This window comes from Battus philenor, unplaced genomic scaffold, assembly GCF_028537555.1.
Source record: "Battus philenor isolate CCGP_79_NKW_IND1 unplaced genomic scaffold, ilBatPhil1.0.hap1 SCAF_24, whole genome shotgun sequence".
NCBI classification, from domain to species: domain Eukaryota; kingdom Metazoa; phylum Arthropoda; class Insecta; order Lepidoptera; family Papilionidae; genus Battus; species Battus philenor.
Genome location: NW_027181687.1, coordinates 4,860,643 through 4,869,620, shown reverse-complemented (window position 1 = coordinate 4,869,620; position 8,978 = coordinate 4,860,643). Strand labels below are relative to the sequence as shown.

The window sequence follows — 8,978 nt, the reverse complement described above, 5'->3', positions numbered from 1 at the left end:
ACAATCGTGCCATACAAATAAATTTAGGTAGGTTCCTGTCTTTTATGCGCACCTATATTAGACTATATTACTAGTAGAATACAAATTTGAATAAGAAAGCAAATAACATTTACAATTAATTTAATGGAGAAATATCCAAGTCGGACATTTTTTAAAGACAAGCAGTACTTTCAAGAACAGGATAAGTCAAAACTTTTGATAATATACATAAAAATTAAATTATTTTTTGTTATTTATACTTAACATAACCTGTAAACATTACGTGAACCTGTTTAAACGTTTTTTTTATTATGTGTAGCCTGTTTTATCGTTGTTTATAGAGCCCTTTCATTATTATTTTTTATTTATTTATTAACGTGTTTTAAAGCATATTCAAAGTGGAGCAATATTATATAAAATTTACGAATAATGTCTATTACGTTTTCCACTGGAGTGCTCAATGCAAAATAAAAATTATTCCAGTTAAATATTAAAAACTGTCCCCGAGGAATATTTTAAATAAGGTTCATATTTCATAGTAGTGGGGAGAGTAAATAAGATTACAGAGCAATTTTGGAAGTCTGAAGTTTTGTGGAACTTTTTTAATAACTCCGCCAAGTAAACGCCAGACGGTGCAATTTTTAATGCACCATCTGACGTTTACGAAATTTACCTCCCTGTAGCGTTCCCTTTGCCGTCAATCTTGCATGAACTTTTAGAAGCTCTAAACTAAACTTCTATTTTAATTTTAATATAATTTTAATACGTTAAAAGTATACACACATTTCTTTAAATGTTTCTTATTTACTCGGTTTTTTGAATTTTTTTGTTATGTTTTAAGAGGCACGGATCCTACTCCAATGCAGTAATACATGTTTTAGGTAAAGTAAGTTGGTAATAATTAATTATTTCTATTTATTTATAACTATGCATAGGTAATTTATAGTCTTACTCTAAGAGCGATCTGAGCGATCAGACAACTATAAAAAAAGTCACTACTGCAAAAAAGTGTGGGTGGTAGATCTATTCGACGTTTCAGCCCATAGATATTCACTGCAAGACATGCCTTGGACATAGGGTGAATATTGCATAATCACCACGCTTGGCAGGCGAGTTGGCGATAGTACTGTGGTATTATGGTACGTAATATATGGATACTTATCTGTGAGCAATATAATTATGTAAGAAAGTGTTAATTGTATAATATTACATCTCAAACATCGATCTTGCCACCTACGGTTGCAAATCGTAGTCCTCTACCGCAGGGCTATTACTGTTCAAACTAGGACCTATTATTACATATTAAATAAAAAATACATTACAATTCATACATTTCTTATAAAATTTTTTGATTGGTTATAAATGTAAATGAATATATAGCTCATTTCTCAGAAAAAGGCCATTACACCTTTTTCAAAATTCTCTATTAAGTAATCACTGAAATATGGATTTTTCCCTATTATAATACGAAAAGCCAATAACTTCGGGCATTAAAAATATATAGGGACATCTGTTCCTGAAGATTTTACTATCTAACGAACAATAACTAAGTTCAATATTTTGTAAATCTAAATTGGTAAATGCTTTTTGTACACAAAGTGTACCATAAATTAAATGAATGCAATAGAACTCTACATTTCAAAGCATTTTTGTATCTTATAAACAATCGAACTGTATACAATATTTATATTCATTTGCATATATATTTCTTCTATAGTTTTTCATTATATACAAAATTAAGTATAAGAAACTCAAGTTATGATCACATTATACTCGTAATAATTGTGTATTATTATAAAAAATATAATTTATAAATAAATTTATAATAAATAATTTAAATATATTTATAAATAAAAATTAAGTTTACGATATTGGTAATAAAGTGTCAGAGAAACAAAAGAAATCGTTTTCAAAGCTCGATCTAAATAACAATCTTGCAAATCTAACGTTAGTATTGCATTGAAAAAAAATTGAATGGTCTAGCTATAAAGCTTGGCTTCACAGTTTTTAATTAAAAAGTTTCATTCGCTATACGAATAAATAAACTACGGTCATTTTAAATTAGATTCTTTTAAGTTAGGTTAGATCAAATGCAACTTTATATTATTTATTTCAAACATACAGGCTCTTTGATTTCGTTCACTCTACATCACATGTATTTTAGTAGAGGAGTATAATAAATGTAACTTTAGTATAATGTTCTTCTTTTTATTGAAAAGATGGATGAAAGTTATGGCATCAAAAATACATTACAGTACAGTGTTTGTGAAGAAAAACATTATCAACACATAGTTAATCTTATATAAATTATGTAATAAATTTGATAAAATTTTCAAGTCTTTACATGACAATCTGGATTATGAATATATATAGCTGTAACAAACCATCCAGCATGTAAAGTCCAACTTCGAGAAAAAAATTACTTATTGGAATCAAATGGACGGGCAGCGTTCGAAAAGCTCCGAAAGATCTTCTCGTCAGAACAACGCAATATGTGAAAACAAAGGTTAACTTACGGATCCGGGATCACCGGTGGTCAATTGGTCGCCCGGGCGCGATCGCAGGGTGCTATAATGGTACGCTTCCAACCTGTCCTTTTGCAAATCGACGCCGGAGGCCTATATACACCTGCTACGATGTGCTACGGCTGAAATGATTATGATTATGAAGCACAAACAGGACAAGATACTTTTGGTCTATAAGAACATTGTCAGTTAATTGAAAAATGTACTAACTTATGTATGTCGATTACGGTATATCTCACAAATCGTTTTGAACCACGTGTAAGAATAAGTCTAAATTTTACAGGTCGACCGTGGCATGAATTTCGTATGAACGCGGCATTCAAACAGATTTTTGGTAGTTTTGAGTATGCAGACAATTTGGTAATATTGACGTCGTCAGGTGGATGATTTATGTTTTTAAATGCTATTATTTCAAAAAGTAATTAATGATGCTGTAATGGATAGTGCCTTTGGAATCACTGACCGTGCGCATTTTATCAGCCTCGATATTGCAGTGGTCGAGTTAGCGTACGCCGTCGAGTTTTTTTTAAGAAAATAACTGCTCGTCAATTCTTGTTCACACTTTGGTATTCGACTGATAAGTGAAGGACTGAGTGAATTTAATTCGTTTCTGGCTGCAGGCTATGAACACCCCACTGCCAGAGTCCAGAGATCGACTGGGAGAGGACTTGAAGAACTCCTGAAAACATTCGGGAAAGGGATAATGGGAAAATTGTTTTCATAGTGCTCGAAGCCAGGCGAAGAATGGTAATAATGAGAATTATCGACGTCTGAATTTTTTTGCTGAATCTTCGATCTGATCCAAACTTATCATATACGCGGTTCCAACAGGACGATACGAGTGCATGCAGGACCAAAAATTTCCAATAAACCGATTAAAAAAGGCCCGTTTCTGGTTTCTTCCGAAGGTTTTACCAAGTCGTCTGTCTGTCTCGTGTGCAGACGTCCTAAGTTGTGCTTGACGGCCATCTGTTCTGTGCGCTATGTGGTCTGCCCAGGTCCATGTGGACTAACCATGACTTTTTAAAATATGATTTCGTTCCAGATAATTTATTATAATAAACAAAAGAGGCATTGTAAGTAATTTAAAAAAGAATAAAATTTATTGCCCAAAAATGTTTTTATTATTACAGTACATTTAAAAAATTGACCTAATACTCGAAAGCAAGAGCGACGGGGATATAAATTCTGGCACGAACCAGTATTTATCTAGGAGACAATGGTTTCGAACAATAGCGTGTGATTTGTTGTGTTTACAAAATATTTGTTTCCTTTTGTATATCACAAATCATGTGTTTGCTTTTCGTAAAAATTTATCATTTTATTTAACTATTATTTTTTTCTATCTTTGAACACCCTCTATCACACGGGTAGTAACATGTGGTTATAGGATTATTCTATCGTAAAAAACGGTTCGCTGGATTTTCTTCTACCACTACATCTTCCATTGCTAACGCTACACAACCGACCAAGTCCATGTTCAGTCTTCTCGGGTACGTTTGAAAAGGAATGCTATACGCATAATTAAGCTAACGTTTTAAAATTTCATGCTAGTTACTCCATGCAATTGTCCAACAGTTTGACGGACTCTTGTTTTGGTAATAATAATATGTAACGGCCTGAGCCGATAAGTTACTTAAAATGAGGTTTAGACTAAGAATTCTCTCGCATTTCTGCTTCAAACCTACGTAATCTATGAAAGAACATGTCTTACTGTCATCGTAGACTTTCATCGAAAAGAATAAAACTAAAATCTTTAGATTCAGACTTTATATTTTGTCTACGTTCGTTTTACGTTCTATTAAGGTATTTTTTATTGAATATGTTATCTTTTATTAGTAATTTTTACATTAATATATATCTATATCTTTATCCTTTGTATGTTACATAATATTTTATTATTCATCGCAGTCAAAACCCTCCAAAAGATATTTAACTTAACTTTAATGTACTTGAATAATTTATGATAAATTTTTAAATTTATTTTAATCTTGAAGCTATAGTTCATACATTTATGAGGATTATAATTAAAATGTACAAAGGCTAATATCTACACCTAAAACTAAAATCCACTTTAAGTTAATAACCTATAGACATGACGTGGCGCGTAGCCTCAAAAGATTTACAAAGCCTTATCTAGGTTACATCTCACGGCTTGCTATTGAAACACGCTCTTAAAACCCTTGCTGAGTACGCCTCAAAGGTTTATACGATGAACCCCAAGCTCTTTACATATTAACGTTGACGCAAAGATCTAGGACTTGTGTTGTTTTTTTCGCTGTCGCTTGTTTAATAACAAATTCTGATACATAAATAAAACATTCTTACTTACTATATTTGTATAAAAGTATAATATTTGTATAAAAGTAGGTAAAAAATCACTCCTTTTTTCATTCGAACCCCAATGGAAACTAAATATTCAATTTCCGCTGTCAATCATTTGACGCTAATCAAAATCAAATCAGACGTTTTAAGACGAAATCTAATAGAACATTGTGTGGTCTAAAGCGTTACAACAATATTATTTAACCTTTTATATGCCATGCACAACATTAGTCTTTCTAAAATTCTCAGGCCTCACTATGTAACACATATGTTTTATATTAAAGCTAAAGGGTTAAAATTGTGCCGAGTTCATTTTTGAATTGGGCGTGAACCGCACTTTGAAAAACACTGTGTTACAATCATCCGCGTAGTCGAACGAAAGTTATTGATATAGCCCGGCGAATAACCAAGTTAAAGTGACAGAAGGCAGATCACAGCGCTCACAACAGATGGCCGCTGTGGCTTTAAGGTTCTAGAGTGGATTCGGTGTGGAATATAAATTTGCTAGACAAGCGTAGTATGTCCATTTACAGGTGAAAAGACGACTTTGTTAATGTCGCCGGAAGACGCTGTTTCCAATCAGGCCTGTTGTGTATATACACACACTGGCACAATCAGAGGAACATAGAACAAAAGTAATTTTTTTTGGAAAGTGTTTGTAAGTTCTGAGATCTAGTTTTTATTAACGTATAAGTACCTTCTTAATGAATAACATACGGTAAAACTATTACACTTTTCAACTGCGGTGACAGGTTTTATAGTTCTTTTAAGAATTTGCTGACATCGAGTGTGTATGTGGTGACTGCAGATCATTTAACTGTTTGGTTTCAATAGTGCATATTGTTCTGATAAATAATGAGTGCGAAAAACGAGCAACTTCAGCGGCTAGAGTAATAACCATGATCGAGAAGGGGCATACCTACCGTTCAGTACCGCATTGGGTGTATCGACATCGGTGATTCATAAAACCTGTCACCGCACTTAAAAATTGTAATATTTTTATCGTATGTTATTTCTAAACAGGGTACGTACACGTAAATAAAAACTAGATCTCAAGATTTACAAAAACTTTTAAAAAAATCTACCCTTGTTTTGTTTTCCCCTAATTGTGCCGGTATGTATATATGGGATAGGTATAGTTATATATATATTTATATATATATATAAATATATATATATATATATATATATATATATATATATATATATATATATATATATATATATATATATATACATATTTCACAAAAAAATTCTTGTATCAACGCTAATATATTAAGGGGAAAGTAATGCCGGCTCTGCGTATGTCGATATTTAATTGCCAATTGGTAGCTCGTTACGTACTTGGAAGGCGTGTCAAAGAGATTATGAGGTTGTTGTATCATATTTGCTTCTGAATATGTAAGTATAATACTCTTTTTCCAATTTGGGGTGAAATGGCCAGCCATATATTAGAAGTACATTTCTAAAATTGTATGCCTTATTGGTTTCGCAAGGGTAATATCACAACTGCTGCGAAAAAAACCATTGCGATGTTTACCCAAGCGTATTGGACGTTCGAAAATACCAAAGAAGGTTCTTCAAGTTCGGATCAGACAATTTTTTTGATAATATTAGTTCTTGTTCGTAAATATCCAAATAAATAATAATTTTACTAATAAAAAAGATTTTTTGAGGTACTACTGCTAAATTTGTTCTAACATTATGTAAGGTACACTATATTATTAGTATAATATTTTAAAACTAAATATTTTTCGACATTTATCACAGTTAAAAAACAACGACCCTGCCAGGATTCGAACCTGGAATCTTCTGATCCGTAGTCAGACGCGTTATCCATTGCGCCACAGGGCCTGACAAAACTCTTGTGAAATATAGTACAAATGTTTAACAAACATAGTAAGTGCAAATAAAACTAATATAACATTCACATTTAATTAAAGCGATTTTTAATGTAGATTGGTTAAAAGGAGAAATATAAGACGTTTTATTTATTTATTTATGTAAAACTTAAAGACGTTAAAGAGATATAACAATCTGTCTTACATATTAAATTAACTAACTAGTATAACCTACATATCGCAAAACTGTCTACCCATGGGCCCCGAACATCGAGCTTTGAGCGAAATCGACTCCCTTATAACATCAGTCATGTTTGACATGCGACTCGCCTTCAAGAACGTCGCCGCAACAGGACATCTCGTTGATAAACGTCGTCACAACAAACGACGTGCCATTTGATAAGCTGCGTGTCTATCGGATCCCATAGCGCTTTTATTTCCTCGGATATATAAATAGCTGGGTAATTTTGTCTACACAAACATAACAGTGTTTTATTTTGATTAAGATAGAAAACCCTTCTATGCTTCTTAAGGTATCTTAAGTAATAATAGCTATAAATATTTATAATAATTTTAAAGGTAACAAGATTTCAAATATTATTTTAGGAATAAAAAAGCATCGGCCCTGTGGCGCAATGGATAACGCGTCTGACTACGGATCAGAAGATTCCAGGTTCGAATCCTGGCAGGGTCGTGTTGTTTTTTAAATGTTAAATTTTGTGTTATATAATTTTCAAAGCGCAAGGTTCCATGATTTACTTCTGTATCTACTATTAAAATGAATGTTTATTTACAGACTGAGAAACATTTGGTAATGTGAGACTTAGAATTATTTAAAGATCAGAGAAAAATAAGGTTTTCTAGAAAGTTTGTCTTTATAAAAATTTTACGTGTAAATAAGGCTATAATATGGAAATTTAAAATTTGTATATTTTGTCACGTATCGTAAGGTGAATATGTTTTATATCTTTATGTTACATAAATAAATATATACAGGGAATATATTATAATCGCGACGGTTTGCAAGCGGTTGAGCGATCGCAGTGTGGTATTCTGGTACGCAGAAGACACTGCTGCCCATCATCTGTAAACTTATTGATGAACAGTGGCAATGTTATATAATTAATGCACAAAATGTGAATAACAATGATTGTATCCCAGGAATCGATCCCGCGACTTACGATCGCAAGAAGTCCCTACGGCTGGGCTAAAACTACTCACTTTTAATAATTTTAACAATTCTTATAATACTGTTGTAAAATATGATGTGTAGCATATCTCGATTTTGAAATCGTACGTAATGTTTGGCCTGTATGATGTTTAATATTCTGCCGCCAAAAAGGAGCATGAACTAAGCCTATGGTTATAAAATATTGGTAGCTATATAAAGCTTCCCAAATGAAACCCCTTGAACATACCTAATCGGCTTAGGAGCGAGCCGGAAATTTGAAGATTATTCCGTACTCGAATTCATAAATTCCTTAAACTCTTTTGTAATGGTACAGCAACTATAAATTAAATACAATTCATATAGGGTCCTAGTTTAACGAGCTAATATTTATAGCAAAAGATAATATTGCAGAGATCAAAAGTACATGAGCTGTGATAGTCTAGCATTAGAAGATTGGGACTTGCGATACAGTGTCATAATTCACACTTTGTGCATTGATTATGTACGATTGCAACTCACAAATAAGTTTTCACAGAATGGGCAGAAGCGTCCTCTGCGTACCATAATCCCACATTGCGATTGTCAACCCGTCTGCTAAGCGCGGCGATTGTGGTATATCCCCCCTCTTTAGGGGAAGCTTATGCCTTGCAATGGGCGTTTATGGACTGAAAGAATGCAGATGACAGACACCTATGAATTTATTAAGACTCGTGAATATGGCAGATAAAATTAATTATTAAAATATATTCAACCATCACAGGAAGGGTAAAACTATGAATTTGGAACCATAGCTATTGTTATTTTTGGCTACGAGTATTTGTAAAAGCTGTGAAAATGTGTTATTAAATTTAAACCACTTCAAAATTTCCTGAAATATACACATTGATCAATATTAACTAATCAGGAAAAGGAAAAATTACTAAGAATTTTCTTACTTCTTCTAGTTATTTATTACTTCTGAAACCTTTTTCCGATTTATGGAACCATTGATTGTAAATACAATACATTAATCGTCAGTAAATAAGTTACATATTCACCTCTTTAGGCTTTTACACCTATTTCCAATCAGCGTGTACACATTCTAATTCTATTTTTTTTATTTTTTTTTCACTGTAATTAGTCTACTATAAATGCATA

The 8,978-nt window shown here is 32.4% G+C and overlaps 2 non-coding genes across 2 annotated transcripts; one reads left to right on the top strand and one right to left on the bottom strand.

Annotated features, from left to right (window-relative positions):
* Positions 1 to 6,610: 6,610 nt before the first annotated feature.
* On the bottom strand, positions 6,611 to 6,683 carry TRNAR-ACG (transfer RNA arginine (anticodon ACG)). The gene has a single exon. It is a non-coding gene; the product is annotated as a tRNA-Arg (tRNA).
* A 608-nt stretch (positions 6,684 to 7,291) lies between these two features.
* TRNAR-ACG (transfer RNA arginine (anticodon ACG)) lies at positions 7,292 to 7,364 on the top strand. The gene has a single exon. It is a non-coding gene; the product is annotated as a tRNA-Arg (tRNA).
* The last annotated feature ends 1,614 nt before the right edge of the window (positions 7,365 to 8,978 follow it).